This window comes from Canis aureus, chromosome 28 (genome assembly GCF_053574225.1).
Source record: "Canis aureus isolate CA01 chromosome 28, VMU_Caureus_v.1.0, whole genome shotgun sequence".
NCBI classification, from domain to species: domain Eukaryota; kingdom Metazoa; phylum Chordata; class Mammalia; order Carnivora; family Canidae; genus Canis; species Canis aureus.
This window is the reverse complement of record NC_135638.1, coordinates 7,328,245-7,354,158: the sequence shown is the minus strand read 5'-3', so window position 1 is coordinate 7,354,158 and position 25,914 is coordinate 7,328,245. Positions and strand designations below refer to the sequence as shown.

Below are 25,914 nucleotides of genomic sequence, written 5' to 3'. Positions count from 1 at the left end.
ACTAGAGGCACCATGCTTCTTGATTTCAAAATATATTACAATGCTGTAGTAATCAAAACAGTGTGGTGCTGCCGTAAAAACAGACATATACACCAATGAAAGAATACAGAGCTCATAAATAAATCCACATGTCTATAGTCAATTGGTCTTCTACAACAACGACAGGAACAAACAATGGGGAAATGAATTCTTCAATAAATGGTATTGGAAAACTGGATATCCTCATGCAAAAAAGATGTGGGTGTCCTTAACTTACACCAACACAAAAATGAATTCAAAATGAATTAAATACGCCAGGGAGGAAATTGAAGCAGTCATCAAAAACCTCCCAAGACACAAGTGTCCAGGGCCAGATGGCTTCCCAGGAGAATTTTATCAAACGTTTAAAGAAGAAATCATACCTATTCTCCTAAAGCTGTTTGGAAAAATAGAAAGAGATGGAGTACTTCCAAATTCGTTCTATGAAGCCAGCATCACCTTAATTCCAAAGCCAGACAAAGACCCCGCCAAAAAGGAGAATTACAGACCAATATCCCTGATGAACATGGATGCAAAAATTCTCAACAAGATACTGGCCAATAGGATCCAACAGTACATTAAGAAAATTATTCACCATGACCAAGTAGGATTTATCCCTGGGACACAAGGCTGGTTCAACACCCGTAAAACAATCAATGTGATTCATCATATCAGCAAGAGAAAAACCAAGAACCATATGATCCTCTCATTGGATGCAGAGAAAGCATTTGACAAAATACAGCATCCATTCCTGATCAAAACTCTACAGAGTGTAGGGATAGAGGGAACATTCCTCGACATCTTAAAAGCCATCTATGAAAAGCCCACAGCAAATATCATTCTCAATGGGGAAGCACTGGGAGCCTTTCCCCTAAGATCAGGAACAAGACAGGGATGTCCACTCTCACCACTGCTATTCAACATAGTACTGGAAGTCCTAGCCTCAGCAATCAGACAACAAAAAGACATTAAAGGCATTCAAATTGGCAAAGAAGAAGTCAAACTCTCCCTCTTCGCCGATGACATGATACTCTACATAGAAAACCCAAAAGTCTCCACCCCAAGATTGCTAGAACTCATACAGCAATTCGGTAGCGTGGCAGGATACAAAATCAATGCCCAGAAGTCAGTGGCATTTCTATACACTAACAATGAGACTGAAGAAAGAGAAATTAAGGAGTCAATCCCATTTACAATTGCACCCAAAAGCATAAGATACCTAGGAATAAACCTCACCAAAGATGTAAAGGATCTATACCCTCAAAACTATAGAACACTTCTGAAAGAAATTGAGGAAGACACAAAGAGATGGAAAAATATTCCATGCTCATGGATTGGCAGAATTAATATTCTGAAAATGTCAATGTTACCCAGGGCAATATACACGTTTAATGCAATCCCTATCAAAATACCATGGACTTTCTTCAGAGAGTTAGAACAAATTATTTTAAGATTTGTGTGGAATCAGAAAAGACCCCGAATAGCCAGGGGAATTTTAAAAAAGAAAACCATATCTGGGGGCATCACAATGCCAGATTTCAGGTTGTACTACAAAGCTGTGGTCATCAAGACAGTGTGGTACTGGCACAAAAACAGACACATAGATCAGTGGAACAGAATAGAGAATCCAGAAGTGGACCCTGAACTTTATGGGCAACTAATATTCGATAAAGGAGGAAAGACTATCCATTGGAAGAAAGACAGTCTCTTCAATAAATGGTGCTGGGAAAATTGGACATCCACATGCAGAAGAATGAAACTAGACCACTCTCTTTCACCATACACAAAGATAAACTCAAAATGGATGAAAGATCTAAATGTGAGACAAGATTCCATCAAAATCCTAGAGAAGAACACAGGCAACACCCTTTTTGAACTCGGCCATAGTAACTTCTTGCAAGATACATCCACGAAGGCAAAAGAAACAAAAGCAAAAATGAACTCTTGGGACTTCATCAAGATAAGAAGCTTTTGCACAGCAAAGGATACAGTCAACAAAACTCAAAGACAACCTACAGAATGGGAGAAGATATTTGCAAATGACATATCAGATAAAGGGCTAGTTTCCAAGATCTATAAAGAACTTATTAAACTCAACACCAAAGAAACAAACAATCCAATCATGAAATGGGCAAAAGACATGAACAGAAATCTCACAGAGGAAGACATAGACATGGCCAACATGCATATGAGAAAATGCTCTGCATCACTTGCCATCAGGGAAATACAAATCAAAACCACAATGAGATACCACCTCACACCAGTGAGAATGGGGAAAATTAACAAGGCAGGAAACAACAAATGTTGGAGAGGATGCGGAGAAAAGGGAACCCTCTTACACTGTTGGTGGGAATGTGAACTGGTGCAGCCACTCTGGAAAACTGTGTGGAGGTTCCTCAAAGAGTTAAAAATAGACCTGCCCTACGACCCAGCAATTGCACTGTTGGGGATTTACCCCAAAGATACAAATGCAATGAAACGCCGGGACACCTGCACCCCGATGTTTCTAGCAGCAATGGCCACGATAGCCAAACTGTGGAAGGAGCCTCGGTGTCCAACGAAAGATGAATGGATAAAGAAGATGTGGTTTATGTATACAATGGAATATTCCTCAGCTATTAGAAATGACAAATACCCACCATTTGCTTCAACATGGATGGAACTGGAGGGTATTATGCTGAGTGAAGTAAGTCAGTCGGAGAAGGACAAACATTATATGTTCTCATTCATTTGGGGAATATAAATAATAGTGAAAGGGAAAATAAGGGAAGGGAGAAGAAATGTGTGGGAAATATCAGAAAGGGAGACAGAACGTAAAGACTGCTAACTCTGGGAAACGAACTAGGGGTGGTAGAAGGGAGGAGGGCGGGGGGTGGGAGTGAATGGGTGACGGGCACTGGGTGTTATTCTGTATGTTAGTAAATTGAACACCAATAAAAAAAAAAAAAAAAAGAATATAAGGGAAGTTGGCTCTGGGATTGCAAAATGAAAGGCAGAATGTTCTTCTCAAAACATGAAGGGTTCCAAAAAATCATCAGGTCACATGGTTAGGAAAGACAGACTAGAAAAAGCTGTGAGTGTGATTTTTGTGGATTGAACAAAGCCAGGTGATTAAAATATGATTTATTTATAAAGTAAAAAAAATAAATAAACTGACTTCAAACACCAAAAAAAAAAAAAAAAATGAATTAAATACGAATGAAACCATGAGTCTAAAATAATATCTGAAACCATACAACTACTGACATTGATGTGGGCAATGATTTCTTGATATGACAGCAAGAATACAGGCAACAGAAGCAAAAGTAGTCAAGTAGGATTATATCAAACTAAAATGCTTCTGCACATAAATGAAACAATCAACAGACTAAAAGCAGCATACAGAATGGGATAAAATATTTGCAAACCATATATCTGCATGAGATTAATATAAAAGATATATAAGAAACTCATAGGGACGCTTGGGTGGCTCTGCCATTGAGTGTCTGCCTTCAGCTCAGGGCATGATCCCAGGATCCCAGAATCAAGTCCCACATCAGGCTCCCTGCATGGAGCCTGCTTCTCCCTCTGCTTATGTCTCTGCCTTGCTCTCTGTCTCTCATAAATAAATAAATAAAATCTTAAAAAAAAAAGAAACTCATACAACTCAATAGCAAATAATCTAAATAAGAAATCTGAAGAAACACTTCTTTAAAGAAAAAATACAAATGGTACCAGGTATGTGAAAAGGTATTCAAAATCACTAACATCAGGAAGATGCAAATTAAAACCACAATGAAATATTAGTTCACATCTTTTAGACTGTTTATTATCAGAAAGACCAAAGATAACAAGTGTTGGTGATGATGTAGAGAAATTGGAATCCTGATGTGCCATCACATCAATGTTAACTGGCACAGCCTTTATGTAAAATGAGTTTTCTCCAAAAATTTAAAAAGTGATACCATACTATCCATTAATCACAGTTGTAGGTATGCATCTGAAGGAAACAAAATTAACATCTCAAAGATATATCTTCACTCCCATGTTCATTTCAAGATTATGCTCAATAACCAAATGTGGAAAAAAACTAATAATTGTCATTGAATGAATGAAGAAAATGTGGCAACTATATTCATACTTATGTACCATGGAATATTATCCAATCTTTAAAAGAGGGATGTCCTGGCCTTTATGACAATATATATGAATACATATAAGTGTAGTAAGATAGATACAGAAAGACAGATACTACATGATACCTCTTATATGAGGAATCTAAAATAGTCGAACTCACAGAAGCAGAGAAATAATGGTTATTTCCAGAGGTTGGGAGGTGAAAGATAAGGGGAGATGTTTGTCGGTTCAAAGTTTCAGTTATGCAAAATAAAAAAGTTCTAGAAATCTGATGTAAAACAATGTGACAATAATTCAAAATACTGTATTATTTTAGATTTGTTAAGAGATTAAATCTTAGCTGTCCTATCCCCCAAAAGGGGAAAAAAATTACTACGTTGGATGGAGAGGTAATGGATATGTTGCCTTCATTTTGTTTATTTCATAGTATACACATATTTCAAATCATCAAGTTTTATATCCTAAATATGTATAATTATTAATTGTCAATTATGACTCAATAAAGTTGGGGGGAGTAAACTCCACTGATAAGTCATACTAATTTCATATTGACATCATATAACTCCTGATAAGATATATCTCCTGATCAGAAAAATAATTTCTATAATAATCATCTGTGGTATTTTTCTCAAAAAATACTTTGCCCCAAACTAATTGTGAGGATAACATCAGACAAACCCAAACTGAAGAACATTCTTCAAAATATTTATTAAACTCAACACCAAAGAAACAAACAATCCAATCATGAAATGGGCAAAAGACATGAAGAGAAATCTCACAGAGGAAGACATAGACATGGCCAACACCTAGGTTTCAGATCAGGTCATGATCTTGGGGTCATGGATGGAGCCCTCATTGGGCTCCATGTTCAGCAGGGAATATGCTTGAGATTCTCTCCCTCTCCTTCTGACCATCCCTCCACTCATACTGTCTACCTCCCCCCACTCAAATAAATAAATCTTTTAAAAAATGTGATTTGGTTTTAGTTTCTTATAACCAAGAGCTAATAAACAAATACATATGACTGTAGTAGGTTAAGTGTGAAACCAAAGGATGATGAATTAAAGAAAATAAATATAAGAGCAATGAAAGTATTTGCAATAGTTATTAGGAAAGTGAAAAAAAAAACAAACTGAGATGTTGAGACAGGATGTGGAGTAAAACAAAACAAAATGACTTTAAAGTTTTAGTCTTTTTCATTGAAAGGGAAGAGGCATCATTAACAGAAATGTTTAAAAATAAGAAGAAGAAATATGAGAATAGATCTAATTAGTACAGTATAATTAAAATCAAGTTTGGCCTGTGTACCTCAACATTCAAATACAAAGGTCAACAAAACAATTATTAGGACATAACAGTAAGTACACAAGTCAGGATTGGAGACAAAGGTCTTTTATAAACACAAAGAAAGATGGTAGCTGAAATCCTAATAGTAAATTGCCAAGGTAGGGGTTTTTTGGCAGGGGAGGGAGAAAAAAAAATGAAGCAAACGAAAGAGAATGAAAAAGGATAGAAGGAAAATAAGAGAGTTAGTTCTAAGGACAGAAGTTCTAAAAAATCTGTGTTAAAGAGTTCAGAAAGTAGAAAGAGCTTCTGGAAAGATGGTGGAGTAGGAGGGTCCTAAGCTCATGTCATCCCAGGGGCACACCATTATTTTAGTGCTATGCAAAAATTAGATGTATTACAATTAGATGTAATGATAATTATATTTAATGCGCAACTTTATATAACTTCTGAACTCTTGTCGGACCTCTTATCTGTACGTTATGTCCTAATCAGTTATAGTCTGGTCTTGATAACTGTTTTAAGTCTATATGTTCCTTGTCTGACTTAATTCATTGGTCCTGACCAGAAAATAGTCAATAGGTGGTTGTTAATTTGAATTTGCTTTCTAATTCTATTTCCCAGAGTATTTACAAGAAATTCCCATTCCTCACACATGCAAGAAAATATCAGGGTTATATAAATCTGAGAAGGGCTAATCTGGAATTGATTTTTAGACAATGAGGTAATATTTTACTTTTCAAAACTTTTTAAAGAATTGGATGGTAGTGTTTGTTTAAGATATATATATGAAATCTTCTTTTTTAAATTTTAGGTTATACAATTTCCCAATGAGAAGTAAACTACATTCTGGCAGTGGTTTCTTTCTGTCTTTTCATTGGTATATGCCAAATATGTAGAAAATATTGAATCTGGTAAATATTCAATATTTGTTTAATGAAAGGTTTAACTATACATATATTGAAGGGTAACATTTTATGCTTATTTAAAAAATAAATCAGAAATTAATTTCATGATAATATCACATTATTCCCCTTCAGAACACAGAACATAAAAAACTGGATCTCCAGATAAGCATGTGCACATGCTTACTCACACACATGCTTCAAAGAATTTTTTTGAGACAGCATCATATATTCCTAGGCAAATATATAATTAATAGCAACTTCAATCAAATGCAGTGCAATTCCCTTGGGACATTATATTGTAAAGGGGGAGTTTTTTCAAGATGACTGTTGAAACTCATTTACTTCTTCTTTTATCCTGAACCTCATTTAACTAAGAAAATAAGTGTTTTCTAGGAATCTTAGAAAAGATGTTTAAATTCCCTAATTAAAAACCTTCTTACAAAGAATACCAGAGAAAATATTTTAAAATAAGTGGAATATCAGATCCACCACTTGTTAACAATGTAAACTTGTTTTGTTTTAAATATATATATATATATATTTAAGATTTTATTTATTTATTCATGAGACACACAGAGAGAGAAGCAGAGACATAGGCAGAAAGAAGCAGGCTCCATACAGGAAGCTCAATGTGGGACTCCATCCCCAGACTCCGGGATCACGCCCTGAGCCAAAGGCAGATGCTCAACCACTGAGCCACCCAGGCATCCCAACAAAGTAAACTTGTACAACTTTGATAACCTTTATGGATTTCAGTTTCCCTTTTGGTATAGCAGCAACAACTGTCCCTACAGTCTTTGTGGGGACTGAACATGATAATATTAGAAAGCTAATTGGAATATTTTAAGTTTATTAGATAGATAATCCACTAAAAGAAACAAAAATGGCAAAAACAGAATTTTAAAAAATGTTACGGTGAAAAAGAAACATGAAGAAATCTGGTTTAAACAAACAAACATGGAAAAGGAGTAGATAATAAAATTGACCCTGCTACATATAAAATTAGTGAGATGAAAGAAAGGGTTATTTTTCCTAATTGCCAAAGGAAAAAAAAATAAAACAAAAGTTATACAATTAACTTGCTTCAAGAATTTCAACTATTCTTTAACAGAGTAACAAAGAATAGAATTGAGAAAATACATGGAAAAAAAAAGAAAATATACATGTAGACCTATTCCACTGCCAAACTAAGGACTGACACAACAGGAAAACCAATTATAATCCTATAATCTTCCAGGAGGAATGGGAGAATTTATTTTCTAAAGACAAGAGCCAGCAAAGTACAACCATAGCCCCTGGGCTGCATGATTTTGTAAATAAAGTTGCACTGAGACACAGGCAAACCCACTCATTTGCATATTGTCTATGGCTGCTTTCATACTACAAAGGCAGAAACTGAGTAGTAGCTACAGAAATTATCCAATTTACAAGGCCTAACAACCCATTTACTATCTGACTCTTTGTAGGAGCAGTTGACCAACCTTGCTCTAAGGAATGCGATATCCTCAGCTTTGAGACTAGATACTAGCAGACAATGAAGGAAAAAGGCCTTCAGAATTCTACAGGTTTTGAAACTATTACAAGATAAAAACAACTCTTAAACACATAAGGGAAAACTGACAAACCCATAGTCAACTTGGAGAATGTTCATACATATATTCCATATATTAAAGGAAATCACAAGGAAAATAGGCAAGGATATAGAAGATTGAAACATATTTTTCAACAAAAGAAAAAAATCTGAAACTCTAGATCGATAAAACCAAAATCTCTCTTTGAAAAGAGTATTAAAGTAGATAATTTTCTTGAAAGACTGAAGAATCAGGAAGAAATATCAAATACTAAGCATCTACTTATCAAACCCTGACAAAAACCTTTATGTAGTAGCGTGGTAGATATTGTCATTTTTGGGCTGCATTCCATCCAATCCCCTTTGTCATTCCATCCAATCCCCTTTGTAATAGTTCCTAAAGTTCCCTTCTGGAAATTAGCTTTTATTCAATGAAGATCATTAGAGATAGTATAGGCCTCTTTGTACGGAAGCAGGAATCAGATCCTTCGTTTCCCCATTACATTTTAAGAAGGTAAGATCTTTAGCCCAAAGACTAATTGGTGTGAAAAATAAAGCAGCAGGCAGCTCTTTGTACAATTGCCATTCATAATTTGTTACTGTTCTTCAAAGAGGAAATACATCCAAATAATAGACTCTTGAGATAGATCATTCTCTATAGATTCTCTGGTCAGATTTCAAGAGATCAGACGAGATTGGGCGCGTTCAGGGTGGTATGGCCGTAGACTCTGGTCAGATTTCAAACTCTGTCTTAGATTCACTTCTGACACAGGCCCTTGGTGCACTGGGGTTAACTTTATAACGCCCTCCAAAGTACTGATTTCATAAGAATGAAATCTTGCCAAGGACCTCAGCCATCTCGCCCAAGCCTGCATCCTTCTCTTCTCCTGCGAACCGTCATTTCCAGGGACTGACCTTTTCTTCTAGTTCTATTATCTTGCTTGGCTAAGTTCCCAAAATGACTGGATTTTTATGACTCTCTAATGATGCTTTGACCTCTGCAGATATGCAATCTATTCTGCTTCCACCAAAATTGATGCCCTTTGTTCTTAAACATTACCTGGGTTCAAGTGGATTGGATGTACTGTGGCTCTGTTTGGACTCATCCTTGGTGTCTTCCTGAAGATACTACTCGGCTCCCACTTCCTGAGTCTCAGCTCCTTTTTTCTCTGCTTCTTCTCCCTTTGGCTGTGTTCTTCAGTGACACCCAGCACACCAAGAGGCTGATGGCACCATATATTGTGTTCTTATGCCAATCCCCTCCTGGATGCCACTCTTAAGAGAAGTATATAGGGGAAAGAGTGGAAGACTATATCTCTATTAATCACCTCTGCTAGTTAAATTAAAACTTTTCCCTTAGACAAGCTTACTATACACATGAATATACAAATGAATAAAATTTTTAGTTTGAAACTCTGTTACTATAGAGTTTTCTAATTTTTTTACAATTAGATCTTGCATAAAAATTGAGCTCTATAGATTGAAAGACTGGCATCAAAAAAAAAACTGGCATCAAAACTATAAACAAAGGATAATGATGCATTTGAAGCCTCCACTTATAGATCTAGTAAATACATGTTTATTTCTTAATCTCTTTATTTTTTAGTATATGAGATTTATAGCACGTTATCAAACACCACAGGTGATACTGAAATCAGAGATGTTTTAAACATCTCAAATGTAAATGAGAGAAAAGAGTTAAAGAACATGAACTGTAAAGTAAAATGGGTAAAAATAAGAAATGGATAAAACTGGGTAAAAAGCCATAGATTATTAATTTAAGAAAAAATAAAAGTAAGCATTACTGAAAAGCATGGATTTGGATATGACTTACAGATGGATGTTTGATGTGATTTATATTATCATAATTAGACTAATAATATACTAAGAGTGCATAGCGGGCATGGTGCTACATTCTTTGTGGGACCTTATCTATTCCTTATAGTAACCCTAAGTAAAATTTGTTTTAATCTGATTTACTCATAAGGTCACAGAACCAGAACATGATAGAACTTGAATTTGAAGTCTGATGCTCTTCTGATGGTCTGAATATATGAGCTCATGTATTTGACCCCTACATTCATATACCTTTTATGATTTACTAGACACTTTCTATGAATCATGACTAATCCTATGGAGGTAAATCAAAGTTTTATACCTGATATGCCCCAACTGGTTATAGGCATACAGAAATATGTTGTAGCCTCCCTACACTCAGCAAACTTGAAGGGACATAGGTTTGCTAGAACCCCTGGACTTGGTTTCTGTCAATAGGAAATATGCCATGGAGGACAGAGCACAGCACAGGCATATGAGCAATCTATAATCTTCAAGAAGAATACATACTTGCGAGCTATTCTTAATGCCCTGAGCATGGCAGAGAAGATGCTCTCTTATATGGACATCTACATCAATATTTAGATGTAAAATGTACTATTGCCCACCACCCACAAGGAACTGGATCCCTCTGCAAAAGGGATTTAAGTTTTCAGGTTCCATAGATCACAGAAGACATCCACAAGAAAGAGCCACAGTCAGGTGAAGGAATGAGTGGAAGAAGTGTCTTGTGACCTGCAAGCTATGTGTGGTATCTTCAAATCTTTATCTTTAAATAGTGCAGTGATTAAAGATAGCTGTAAATTCTTTCATACTCCTCCCTTTGAGATGTGAAGGTCTTTGCTCTCTCCTCTGGTATCTGGATGGCTCTGTGACTGCTTCATCAACAGAATGGAACAGAAGTGATGCCCAATTCCTGAGCCCACGAGATAAAAGACCAGCAGCTCCCACTTCCGTCACTTGGAATGCTAGCCTACTGAAATGTAGTCATGACATTATGGGAAGCCAAGTAATCCTCTAACAAAGTTCACATGGAAACAACCCACGGTCCCTGGCTGACAGGAAATGGATGAGCTCCTATCTAGCAGCCAGCACCCACTTGTCAGTTAGGTGAATGGTCCTTCCTGAAAACAGATCCTCTAATCCCATTCAAATTATCCCAAGTGACACTACTTGGAAAAAAGATGAGTCATCCCTGCTGAGCCCTGCCCGAGTTGGAGATTCATGAGAAAGTGAGACAAATACTTTGCTTTACGCCATAAAATTTAAGCCATAAGGGTGGTTACAGAGCAATATCTAACTGGAACTAATACTGCCTTCTAAAGTAATTAATTGCTCAGAAAGTACACAGAATTCTGCAGAAGTCTTATCTTACTTTGTAAGTATTTATATAAAAAGTTATAATAAAAATATATTCACATTACAATAATAAATTTAATGTCATATTCATCACTAAGGTTAAAGAAAAGTTATTCAACTCCTTACATATAATTTAATTGTACATTTTGTAATGGTTCTAAAAGATTTTACTTTTTTTTTCACCTATTTGTAAAAGGTTTCATATTGATGACAACTAACAATATTTTGAAGACACTATCATGAAAATTTAATCAATATTGAGACTTCATAAAAACAAAAATCCTTATGTTAATGAATCAACTTCAAATTGCTTATGAAACAACTTGGAAGTGTTCTACAAACTAACATTAATATTTTTCTAATATTGTTACTGGATTATTCTAATGAAATTATAATTTTTTTTACCAGGTCCCATATAAACAAATTGCCTCCAGTTTGTGTGTCCCATACATTGAAATATTGACAAAGCCCCAGTGTAAATAATATTATCTTTACTTTAAGGCTTAGGAAACAAACAGAAAATTCAAGTAGTTTGCCTCAGATCACATGAATTCTAAATTATAGACAGAATTTGAAGCCAGGTCTGTTTAAATTCCAAACCAGTGTTCTTTGTAGTATTTTCCCCTTTTGAATAATTTAATTTTGAGAAATTCTTTAGGCCTTTATGTTATAGTAATATTTAACAATATAAGTGTACAACTAGATTGGAGAGTGTATGCATTAAAATTAAAAATGGTAATAATATGGGCATTTTATCTTTGTGAGCCAAGATTTAGCCACAACTTTGTAGATTTCACAATACCCTGCTTCAGATTGACCTGAAACTCATTAGGTAGGAGAGGATTTGCCTCTAGTTGAGTTTTGATCAAAGCCAGTTGCAAACACATTCAACTCAGGGATGTAAGGTAAATCCACTAGGTAACACCTCTGAGTTTATACTGTTAAACCCTGGATTGCAAAAGCTTTTGTGTGCACTTTGTTAACCTTAACAAATAGCATTTATTCTGTGTATGCCAAATTTAAAACAAAACAAAACTTGGTGCATGTGATTGCATTACATTCTCTATTACAAACTGATTATAAAGCACACATGACAATAAATCGTATTTCATATTTTCTTTTTTTATCAAAATTTTCAAGTAATTACGAAAGTCAATTTTGCTGGTAGTAGCTACATTAAGGAGGAGAAGCTTGGGCAGCCCTGGTGGCTCAGTGGTTTAGCGCCGCCTTCAGCCCAGGGTGTGATCCTGGAGACCTGGAATCGAGTCCCACGTCAGGCTCCCTGCATAGAGCCTGCTTATCCCTTTGCCTGTGTCTCTGCCTCTCTCTCTCTCTGTGACTCTTGTGAATAAATAAAATCTTTTTTTTTTTAAAAAGGAGAAACTTAATCCTCAAATATCTAATCATATTTATACAGTTTTGGAAACGCCCTTTCTAAATTTATTCTCTTCCTATGACACCAATTTGAGCATTACTGGTTGTTGTGGGTAGCAGCAGTGTTTGTGATGGTGTTGATAGTATGGTTGTGTGTGTGTGTGTGTGTGTGTGTGTGTGTGTTTTCTTGGATTCAATGTAACTGGCACTTTTTAAATCCATATTTGCAACAAATCCAAAAAAAGACTTTAATGAATAATTAACAAAAACAATTTTCTACTTATCAACAATGAAGTATAGAAACTACATGTTGAAGAATGGGAGAGTAGGAGTGGGTGGGAATGTATTATAGATTGAAACTTAAGGTTTCAAGGGCTCAGCAGAATCTACTGGCCAAAGCTACTACCTCTACAGGGACTTTTCTTGAGAAGTGCCAAGATTAGACCATCTTTTGCTGGGCAGTGCAAAATGAATTGGATAGACCCCACCCCTCTCACTCTAGGCAACCATAGTCTCCTTATATGGCAGGAAATCACTTAACCTACTTGATCAAAATCACCACTGGCTTTCTCTTCTGAGGTCATGTCTAGATTGCCTTCAAAACTGATTATTAGAAGAATATTTCCATTATTATCTGGAAGAGGTAACAATTTTCAGTAGTCTAAAAAATTTGTGTGCATTAAACTATAGTCAAGTTCAATGAGGAAATGCATTGAGTTGTCATTAAACTGGCTCCATTTGGAGAAAGAACACTGGGAGCTGGATAAAATTTATTAGGCTGATGGCAGAAACTACATGACATTTCTGAAGCAAAAATCTTTTAGGGATTGGAAATAATCTGTAGGTTCGGACAACCTCAATAGTTTTAACAAGATGAGCTGAAATGAAAGGAATTTCATGACAAGCATTGACAAGCATGCTTAGAAAGACATTTTAATGAAGGAAACATAAAAGCCCAACAAAATACTATTGGTTGCCGGTAGATACCAATACATAGGTTAACAGGGAGATATGACAGTTTGTAGGGAAAAAAAGATAACCCCATGATCTCAAAAATTCAAATCACCAACATTTTCTCAGGTAATAACTAGTGCACACTTGGACAATGACAAAGGAGCCAGCCAAGCAGCTATGGTAACACTAGGTACTAAACAGACACCTAAGATCAGAAAGTGACCTAGCTAGTAGACAATTCACAATACAGTTGACCCTCAAACAATGTGGGGGTTTGGGGTACCAACCCCTGAACAGTCAAAAATCTACTGACTGCTCCAAACCTTAACTAATCGCCTACTGTTGGCTGGAAGCCTACTGATAGGATAAACATTTGATTAACACATATTTTATATGTAATAAATATTATAAACTCTATTCTTATAATGATAGTAGAGAAAAGAAAATGTTACTAAGAAAGTTGTAAGAGAAAATACGCTTAACGGTACTCTACTGTATTTATTTTTAGAAAAAATCCATGTATAAGTAGACCTACATAGTTTAAACCTGTGTTCAAGGGTTAACTGTATTTTTAAAAATGAGCACCGACAGAATTGTTGGGTCATTCATAATGGAAGCCAGAAACAAATGGTTTGGAATGTGTGATAACAATTACCAGGCATGAAAATGTCCAGAAGAATATCATGAGGAGTATCAAGGTTTGTGTCTCTTCAGGACATTAAAAACATGGCAACTGAGGTGTCAATTATTATATTTACATAAAGAACTATAAAAAGTATACATATAGCATATGAACAATTTGAAAGGAAGATGAAACATTAATGAATGGATTAATAAGGGATTATTGAGTTTAAATAAAACATCCCCTGTACATTGAATGGTCTCTGGATTTCACTCTAATTGTATCCCTCTTTCTTTCTCAAGATAGCTATTGTATTTTTATCTGTTTTTGTACTCTATGTAAATGGAGTGAGATAATATGTATGTTTCTGTATGTCCTTTTAAAAAACTATTTTGGAATTCATCTCATAATTTGTGCAACTATACTTCATTTTTATTTTTTATTTTTTTAAGATATATGTTATTTATTTATTTATTTATGCTAGTCACAGAGAGAGAGAGAGAGAGAGAGAGGCAGAGACACAGGCAGAGGGAGAAGCAGGCTCCATGCACCGGGAGCCCGACGTGGGATTCGATCCCGCGTCTCCAGGATCGCGCCCTGGGCCAAAGGCAGGCGCCAAACCGTTGCGCCACCCGGGGATCCCTATACCTCATTTTTACTGCTCTGTATTTGCTTCAATGCATCCACTATGATTTGTCCATCTGATAATATTTTTCTAGTTTTTTAAAATGATTTTCTGAATGTTGCTCTTTTGAGCTTTTTAGTGCATGTCTCCTGGTGTGTGTCAGATTTCTTCAGACTATGTGCCTTGGAATGGAATTATTGGATCATAGGGTCTGTGCATATGAAATTTTACTACATATTGCCAAAATATTTTCAAAAATTATTCACCGACTCATACTCTTAACAGGCAGTACATAGTCATAATGTATGTATATACAACAGTTGGTACTGTGAAACATTTTAATTTTTACTATTCTAGAAAATATAACCTTTTCTTATTGTATGTTACTTTGATCAATCTGTTTAATAATAATATTCATTATCCTTTTTTTTTTCATTATCCTTTTAATACAGGTTTTTGCTCCTTCTCTGTTTTCCTTCTCTGAAGTGATTATATTTTTGCCCATTTCCTATGGTGCTGATATTTTTCATATTGATTGTAGGACTTGTTTATTTAGATAACTCAGTTTTGATCCATTATAAATTATTTGGGTGTGGTTTTCAATTTATGTTTTTTTTTTCTGTTTGGGTTCTTTAGATGAACAAAATTTGTGTCTTAAGAAATAATGTCTACTCCAAAACCAGAGTTAATCTTCTTTACTGATTTCTAAAAGATTCATAGCATTGTCTCTCATGTTTGTCTTTATTTTACCTGAAATGCATTTTTTTTTGGTCTTTTCTATATGGATAATCATGGATAATCATGGATAATCAGGTGTACTAGCACAGCTACTAACCAATCAGTACTTGCCCCACTGATCTCTAATGCCCCCTCAATATAAATCAAATTTACCTACATAGGTTTCTTGGCACTCTATTCAGCTGAGATGATCTATTTATTTATTCAAGCACCAATGTTAAATTACTAGGGTATTGTAGAAAGTATTAATTCTAATACTGCAATTCCTCCCACCTCATTCTTTTTTTTGTTCAGAGTATATTGGCTATTGTTGGACCAATGGTGCCTATATCAATTTTAGAGTCAGTTTGTCAAGTTCTATGGAAAATCTTGTTGGGATTCCATAAATATTGTTTTGAAATCAGAGATCAACTCAACAAAATTTCTTCCCATTAATAAAGGACTGTCCATGGATTTGGGCAAAAGTGTTTGAGCAAATGGAAATATTATGCTGATTATTCCTCATGGAAGCCAAGCAACAGAGACAAATTTAAAATCAGTTAAATTTTTTGCCTCAGGCAACAGTCACTTGTCTCATCACACAGCTGGCCCTGTGACTGAGTTAGTCAATTAAATGAGTCTCTTACCCAGACATCTCATCCTTTGTTCTAATCTTATTAGACAGATTTACCATTAATGCGCCCAAAACAGTGGACTTATCTAAGGCTCATCTTCCTCTTGGCTTTTCTCTATCATTCTATGAACTGATCAGTAAATTTTGTTAATGCAGCCAACTAAATATCTCTTCAATCCATCACATTCCTGAAATCTGCTTATTCTCCTGGATTTAGCTTATGTCCTAGTTTCCCCGACCTCACATTATGAATAGCACATTCCCACATCTCCCTCCCTCCAGTCTGTTTGTCTTCTAACCATTGCTTTCTAATTTTACTACCAGAGGTCTCTCTGACTCACATAGAGTATCTAATAATGTAAAGCCCTGCTTAAGAGACATTAACTTCTGCCACCTTCTGTAAAATAAAGACCAAAACCTTTAAAAATTTGTATAAAATTCTTTCAGGATTTATCATCTTGTTTATCTTACATGCATTCTATTGGTCTAGAAATACTGAGCTACTTTCATGCCTTAGAACATTCTAAACCTCCTCAAATATTCTTGTCCTTGCTCATCTTACTCCTTCTCTTGGAAAGCCCTTTTTTTGTGTTTAAGTGTATACATGAACTTTTTTTTTAATAAATTTATTTTTTATTGGTGTTCAATTTCTCAACATACAGAATAACACCCAGTGCTCATCCCGTCAAGTGCCCCCCTCAGTGCCCGTCACCCATTCACCCCCACCCCCCGCCCTCCTCCCCTTCCACCACCCCTAGTTCGTTTCCCAGAGTTAGGAGTCTTCATGTTCTGTCTCCCTTTCTGATATTTCCTACCCATTTCTTCTCCCTTCCCTTCTATTCCCTTTCACTATTATTTATATTCCCCAAATGAATGAGACCATATAATGTTTGTCCTTCTCCGATTGACTTACTTCACTCAGCATAATACCCTCCAGTTCCATCCATGTTGAAGCAAATGGTGGGTATTTGTCATTTCTAATGGCTGAGGAATATTCCATTGTATACATGAACTTCTAATCACCTTCTACTGTCACAATCTCCGAGCAGACACCTTCCTTGAACTTTCACAGGAATTCTATCACTTAGCTGCCACTGGTACAAACCTCTAGTCTTGCAATTCCTTGTTTATTCATCTTTTCCCCAAATGCATTGTGAGATCTTTAAGGACAAAATCTTGTCTTATTCTTCTACTTTCTATTTCCATTACCCAGGATATTGCTTGGTCTATGGTGAATTTATTAAATGAAAAGTTAAAATTGTATCCACCATAATTATAATATTTGGAATGTCTAGTTTCATCCTTGGATCCCAGAATAACATTTTATGGCAAGAAGTTATTCCCTGAAGAAGAAGCACATATATTCAGTTGACCAGAGGCGGAAGGCTAGTACTCTATCACATTAAATGACATTTAATAATATACTTGTATTAGCATCAAGTTGATGAATAAGATGAAAGTGACTCTGGCAGCAGAGACAGGGGATGAATGAGACTAACAAGACAAATTGAAAGGGTAAAAATTAAATTTAAGTAAATAAGAAAATTTATATCTATATTATGGTTGTCAGATTTGGCAGATAAAATATAGGACACAGCTAAATTTGAATTTCGTTAAGCAATGAATAATTTTTTTAGTATAAGTTTCATGTATTTTTCAGACATACTTATATTTTGAAAAATCATTTTTTAAATCTGAAATTCAAATTTAGCTACAATTTCTGTATCTTATCTAGCAAATCTAATGTGTGTGACAAGTTAAACCTGAATGCTAGGTTAGAAGCCAAAGAGTGTCTGGTGGATACACTTACAATCTTACCACTGGCAGAGTTCATTCTACCCCTGGGTTTAAGTATAACTAGAACGTCCCCTTCTCTGTATTATTTAAAAAAAAAAAAAAAAAAAAAAAAAGGTTTCTGAGAATCCTAGAAAAGAGATTTTAGGGACTCCTTTTCCTTAGACTCCCTGTCCCTGTGCAGTTCTTGTTCTCTGCATCATATTTCTTCCCTAAGAAATTATTGAGCTAAACTACTTTGTGTGTGAGAGAGATTTTTCATATACTCACATATGAATATAGTGCATATAGCTGCACATTTTAGTTTATGTTGTATATTTTCCTGAATGTTTAGTAAAAGGGCAGGGGGCTAAAATTTTAGCTCTTTGCATTTCCACAGAATGATTTAAATATTTAAAATATTTTCTCATCTTGCTTGACTTTCTCTTACTATGGTAAGTGAGACACTTTCAAGGCAGGAGAAAAAAATTTCTCCTTTTTTTATATGCAAAATTATTAAGATCTCTTCATGCCCTAGCCCCAAAATGCAGGCTAGAATCATACTTTGCACTTCCAAAGACTCAATGTTGATATGAATATTATTGCTCACACGTGTCTGTCTAAACACATAGACAAAGAGCCTTCTTTCTACACAATGTAGGTTGGCATGGGAGGTTGGGATTTTCTTCCTCTGATTATAGACTCATCTGAATTTTGAGTAGGCTTTCCAACAGCCATTTTCACCCTTATGTACTGACATGTGGAACCCCTACCCCGGCTCTATGTCTTTGAATACCTTTCTTGACTAAATTTTAAGTCCTCCTTTAGTGCCTTGAACCCACTGATTATGGTGGTTTCATTCAGGCCACAGCCCAGATGAGACTTGTCCTTTTTTTCTTTCTTTCTTTTTTCCTTTTTTTTAAATCTGGAATCATTTCCAGCTCACTTCCATGAGGGATAGACCAGATGCTTTGAGATCTCTATGACTTGCATCCATGAGAATATCCAGGGATTTCTGGCCATACCTAATTCCAGGATATCAGACTAGCAAAAAGATTCCTCCTCCTAGTACACCCATCTCCCCCCAAATTATTTTCCTGGAGGCTGCAGACCCTATGGGCAAACCTGCCACCATGTTTTAGGTAAAAGAAAAGAGTATGTAGGCTTTGGAGTCCTCAAGTAGTCTGATATAATTTTAAATGTTCAATAGTATGTAACACTGAGATTTTGAGGGTTAATAAAATGTTAGAAGTGTACTTGGAGTCTAATTAGAATTGCACTGTGTTTTGATTGATGTCAGATTCTTGGAGCACAAGAAAAAAATTCAAATTGTGTTCACTCTTCCACACACTCTGACTATGGGAGAAAATAAATGGGTGAGGAGTGGGAAGGGAGTAATAAATTGTTACTATCTAAAAGCGACATATATCAGAAGTGTTTTTAAAAAAAATGTTTGGAAAGGAAGCTAGTTACTGTTGTACATTTTGGGGAATGCTGAGGATGTGGCTGGGTAGTCTTTTGCAAAAAGACTTTCCAGCCTTGACCCACTCACACAAGCCTCTAACATCACAGGGTTCAGAAAAGGAAACTTCAGGGGCCCCATCCCTTACAGATTTTTCCTTTGTGTATACTTGCATACATAAACACTACCATCACCATCAACAACAGCAGCAGCAAAGCTTGTATAGTTCTTGGCCACAGAAAACATACAGACTTCCTAGGACACATTCATGCTTCATTCCTTCTAATCTGGATGACATGGAGCTTTAGGAGAAGAATTAAGAGATAATATCCATTAAACACTTACTTCTGAAGGGGATTTTTAATGTTCAAAGCTTTAGGTTTCTTTACTTTGCCATTCAAATTCAAGTATCTTGGAGGTTTGATTACATCTGCCATATATGAAAAGTCAACATTAAAACAATCTCATAGCCAAAACAAAACTCTTTTCAAAAGCACTTTTTGTGTTACAAGTACATTTCTAAGAACTAAGCATACACTGAATAAAGTCAAACAAGTGAAGCGGTTTAGCACAGATTATCTTAATTGCTCCTAACTATGATGATGTTTTCCGATTATATAGATGGGGAAGCTCAAGCTCAGAGAGCTCATATTAGTAAATCATTAAAGTCAAATTAGAATCTGGTTCTTTAGGTGGTTTTTTTAAAAGATTTTATTTATTTATTCATGAAAGACACACAGAGAGAAAGAAAAGGAGACACAGGCAGAGGGAGAAGCAGGCTCCCTATGGGGAACCCCATGCGGGGCTCCATCCAGGGACCCCAGGATCACTCCCTGAGCCGAAGGCAAATGCTCAACTACTGAGCCACCCAGGCATCCCTGGTTCTTTAGGTTCTTGGCACATTTGTTTACTTACCAATCTTCCCGTAAGGCTACAAATTAAAAAGTGATTTGGTTGTTTCTGCTTGTGATTTCATAATACAAAATGTTTAACCTGTCATTTTTTTCACTACAGAAAACAATTTGTGTTTTTATTTATCTGTACATGTTCTATCTCTCTATATATATATCATGTTAAGAGAGGCTACCAAACACTGCTAAATAAAATTATGATTTTTTTCTTAATGCCATAATCACCAAGAAGTTTTCTTTTTTAGAAGAGTAGAAAAAGAGTTCCTAAAGGTCTTACAAGTGCAAACATTAAAAATATAGTATTTTACCACAGAAAATCTCTGGTGAGCTAAAAAGAGAAATACAGTAATAAATCAACAGTGAATTGTTAATGCATTTCTTAGAGTTTTAAAATATTTTATGTGTGTCTGTTTGATTGTCCCAGTCACATTTAAAGGAAAAGGATTATGTCTTATGCCTCCTTATGCTCTCCAAACCACCCCAGGTGCTGTTATATTAATTGTTAAATGAGATTTATAGATGTTTACGGATCATAAAGTTGACTCACACTCCAAATACCAGCCACGCACAGAAGGTGCAACTTTCTTTTTTAAATGCAATGAATTACGTGACATTTGATATCTGCTCTGATTTCTTTCCCTTAGTCTCCCTCAGCTGATGCCAAGAATTCCTCTCAAGGGGCTCTAAGTCTTCCATGATGAAGCACTTATCCCCTGGGAAAGGTGACATGTGGATTTATATCCTTTCTGACTTGTAAATGTATTATTTCAGAGCTTTGGGGAGGGCAGCTTGATAAAGTGGTTGAGAGAACTTGGGCTAACTAGAATTTATGTGTGTTGGATTGTGCAATGAGCAGAAAAGAGTGAAGAGGGTGTGTTGAAGTCACTTAATTTTTTTTGTGTGTTAATTCCCTAAGTCTCATTCCCTCTCTCATTCTCTATCCTTCTCCCCACCCCGCTGTTGGTTCTCAATCTCACTAGTTTGTGAAATTCGCAAAATGAGCATCACAACGATGCCTGTAATGTACTTGGGTGGCTTGGGTACAAGTGTCCTTTAATTGTTAAATCCACTGCTGGTTTGATTTTCACAAACTGAATGGAAGGCCACTTACTAATACACAATCTTAAATTTGCTTACTTAGCTTATTATTAAATAATAATTTTGGAATTTCACCAATTTTTATCAAATACCAAAGCTACTTTTGTGGCAGACACAAGAACCTAGGTCAGGGCTGAAAACTGCGTCCTTCTATCTATCAGTAGAAATTGTTTGATGCCTTCTTCTCTCTTTCTTCCAAGGGCCTCTGATATGATCTTAAAGTATTTCACTATAACTTACTATTTCACATTTAACCATCTAACTATGAATCTTGTGTGTGTGTGTGTGTGTGTTGCACATTCCCGTATATACAAATCACTGGTAATCTTATAATAGCAAAGCACAAACATCTTTTACTTACAAATATCATTCTTTTTCAAGAATTCATAAGGAAACACTGGAGTCACTCTCAATTGTGCATTTATTGCCAGTTTGATGCAGAGTTGAGCAATATAATGAGTTGGACTAATGAGCTTCCCTGTGGTTAAAATGCTCAGTAACTACATTTCAGGAGGAAGAATGTCAGTTGCTTTCTCCTGACCATCTAAAGGAGTTCAGAATCCTTTTATTTTTCCAAATGAAAGTTAAAACCCAATCTGAGACTGGAGGGAATTGCCTCCCACCTGTCCTGGTTCTGGCCCAGAAACAGCCTCCTCCATTGTCACCAAGAGCTTAATGAACAGAAAGGTCCTTTGAAAAGTGCTGGCATTTACTATTCCTCTCCCTCTGTGATGCCAAATGAGGGCATCCGAGTGTTTTGTTCTTTTGGGCCACTTTTCTTCCATGGAACGTGTGTTGCTCCTTTCCCATTTATCACCACGTGCATTTTGTAAAACACATAAGATGAATATTGCTCTTCTCAACATCTAGGGTATCATAAGCACAGAGTTTAAGTGACTTGTCAGAACCACAGCCACTTAGTTGTCAAGTCTGCATTGAAAAAAAACAAAGGCAAAAGAACATGATTTCCTTTTCTGTGCCTGTAAATTAAACTGTGTAACCTAATAATCGAAGCATCAGTTTATCTTATAATTGGTTAACACAGGCTAGTAAGACTTGGCAGAGAACTTCTTACTCTTCACAATTTCCATGTTGAGTTGAAACTAACAGTAATAAAGGCACAGAATCGTGAATTGTTTTGTAGCTCAATTATTGGCTAGTGTCAATCCTATTTACAAATCTAGTGGAGTTTTGTGAATTCTGGCCCATAAAGGGAATTGTGTGGCGATGTCCTCTTTACATTTTCTCATGACACACTACTCTACCCTCCATCATTGCACATCACTCATATCCCCGTGCTGGACAATGTAAACTGCCATTCATTCTTGAAGACCTCACCTGAAATTCATGAGTCTGCATACACAAGTTCACATGGATCACAGATGTTACTAAGCGAGTTTGTGAATAATAAGTAGAACAACCCAACGCTAGGCTACATGAAAGAATGAACAAAGTTGTCCTTGTCTCCCTCCCCAGACCCTATCTCAATGTCTCACATGTACTGCACATTCAAATAGATTGTGTTGAATTAATGGATTTCCATATAAGAGGAGGTCATTTTTACCCTGTGATGCTTTTTGGTTCCCCTTTCAATCTCAAAACTTGTAGAATTCAGTTTTCCTGTGACTACTGGAGGATTTGGGAGTGCAGATGAATATTGAATTGGGGTTGTCAGCCTTAAGAGAAAAGAAAGGCAAGGAAATTGCTCCTTGATGTCTGTATACAAAAGGTCAGCAAATATTCCCTTCTGTCTACTCTTCCAGCATCGAAAATATCAGCTCTTAGGTGGCTTTTGTTTAGTTTTGTTCTGTATGTGTTCACTTGCCTGCCTGAACATAGACCCAAAGATATTGGACAAGACCAATTATATGGTCAAGTAGTGTAAGGAAAATTTTTTCAAGATTTGATAACTTGTTGTCTGTAAAATCTAACAGTGCTGCCATCAGAATGATATTCTTTTAGAAAAATATAATCTTTAATGCCAATCTTGCTAACTTTCCCATCTTCATAATGTCTATTTTAAATATTGTTTTAGGATATTATCAACACAGTAAAAGTGTTTTTTTCCATTTATCCCTGGGAAAGAAAAATTAAAAATGGGAGAATTACCCAGTATTTTGAAAGAAATCGCATATATATAGTGTAGATATTTACATATAACCTATATTCAAAACTAGACTACTTTCTCATTTGTTTTCATTTTACATTTGATCATAGTTAAAGTCATCATTTTGGCTTTTTTTTTTTTTTTTTTTTTTATACGAAGACGGACTCAATGAGAATTCCAGAGGTTGCAAACTGTTAAACAGATGTATTGATTTTCAGGGTTTCGCTCCACGGGAACTAGACTAAATCTCAATGCCAAGAAAAAGCAATTTAAAAAGTAAAAGGGGAAATTCTTGAGCTTTCTAGAAACTTTAAGAAAATACTAAATAATCCTTGAGTGCTCAAACCCAAGAAAAAGGTTTGGCGATTCCCCTCATCTCTACATAGTAATCGTGTCTACCTGTTATGGATGTTGTGAAGATTAGGCGGGATAGTGAGTTTCAAGTACTTAGACAAAGGCCTGACACATGCTAAGTACTTAATAAATGGTAGCTATTAGTTTTATTATAAATCAGGAAGCTTTGTTCTTTTCCTTTTCTCACTTATAATTTAAAAATTAATATTGTTTGTTTATATACAATAAAAGATCCCAGTTAAAAAGTGTATAGCAGGATGAAATTTTGAGCTCTATATCTCCATGTAACCACCAGCACAATAAAAGTATAGAACATTTTCATCACTCAAAAAATTCATTTTGCTCCTTTTCAGCCTCAGGGAACCACTGATCTGCTTTAAGAACTATTGTTTAGTTTTGCCTATTCTAGAACTCCATTCAAATGCAATCATACAGTATAGTTTTTAGTTTTTTTCAGTGTGTATTGAGTCTGTTCTCTGTATTTTATGTATTAATTTCTTCCTTTTGAATGCTGAACAAGTCTTCATTGTTTTACTATATCATAGCTCCTTATCCATTTACTCACCGATGGGTGTATGGATTTTTTTTTCTTTTTTTTGACTCCTGTAACTGAAGCTATTACGGACACTCTCGCACAAGTCCTTTTGTGAAAATAAGCTTTCATTCCCCTTTGGTAAGTAATTAGAAGTAGAATTTGTGTCATATGGTAAATGTAGGTTTAACTTTGTAAGAAATTTCCAGTTTTCGTAAGTGACTGTAAAATTTTACATCCCCACCCACAATGCATGAGAGTTTCAGTTGCTCTGTATCTTTGAAAATACTTACTGTTCCCAGTCTTTTTAATTTCAGACATTCTTATGGTTGTATAGTAATATGCGTTGTGGTTTATTGAACTTACTGTAGCACTTTCTTATTATTGAGCATCTTTTTGTGTGCTTAGTGGTCATATTGAAACCTTCTGTATGAAATGTCTGTTCAAATCTTCTGCCCATATTTAGTGGGTTGATTATTTTTTATTACTGAGTTGTAAGAATTTATTGTCTACGCTGGATACTAGTTCTTTTTCACATGTATGCACATTTTCTACCAATTTGTACTGGGCATTTTCATTTTCTTTTGGGTCTCTTTCAAAGTGGAAAACTTAAATTTTGATAAATCCAAAATTATTTTTCCTATCTGGTCCATACTTTTGGCAACTCCTAGCTAACAAACAACAACAACAAAACAAATAACATCACAGAGGTTGCAGATGGTTTTTCTCCAATGCTCCTTCAAGAATAACACATTTTTAGCACTTATGCTTGATTTCTATGTCTATTCTTACATCTATCACAATCTGTTCATTATTATAGCTTTATTAAAGTCTTCAAACATGGCTTTCATTTTGAAAATTGTTTTGGCTATTTCAGATTTTTTGTTTTCCTGTATAAACTCTGCAATCAACATGACAACCTTGACAAAAAGCAAAGTGAAACCAAAACACCTTTGAGCACAGTCACATGCAGATCAGTATCTTATATACAAAAAATAACTTAAAATGGATTAAAAATTTGAACATAAAACCTAAAACCATAAAACTCCCAAGAAGAAAACATAGGCGATAAGCCCCCTTGACATCAGTTTTGACAATTATTTTTTGGATCCTACACCAAAAGAAAAGACAGAAAAATAAAAACAAGTGGGACCTTATCAAACTAGAAAATATCTGTGCTACAAAGGAAACCATCAACAAAATGAAAAGGCAACCTACTGAATGAGAGGAAATATTTTGCAAGTCATACATGTATAAAACAGGTCAATACCCAAAATATATAAGGAACTCATACAATTCAATAGCAAGAAAAAACCCAAACAATCTGATTTAAAAATGGGCAGAGTATCTAAATAGACATTTTTCCAAAAACATGTACAGATAGCCAACAGGTATACGAAAATATGCCCAATGTCACTAAGTATCAGGGAGATACGATCAAAACCACAATGATGTATCACCTCACACCTGTTAGAATGACTATTATCAAAAAAAACATAAGAACTAGCAGGTATTGGTGAGGGTGTGGAGAAAAAGGAATGCAAAATAGTATAGCCAGTACAGAGCTTCCTCAAGTAAATAAAAATAAGAATAGAGCTACCATACAGCCTAGCAATTCCACTTTTGGGTATTTATCTGAAGAAAACAAAAACACTTAAAA

The 25,914-nt window shown here is 35.4% G+C and overlaps 1 long non-coding RNA gene across 5 annotated transcripts in view; it reads right to left on the bottom strand.

Moving 5' to 3' along the window:
- LOC144300370 (uncharacterized) overlaps positions 1–25,914 on the bottom strand; it is a 143,897-nt gene that overhangs the window by 100,610 nt on the left and 17,373 nt on the right. The gene's annotated exons all lie outside the window — the stretch shown is intronic.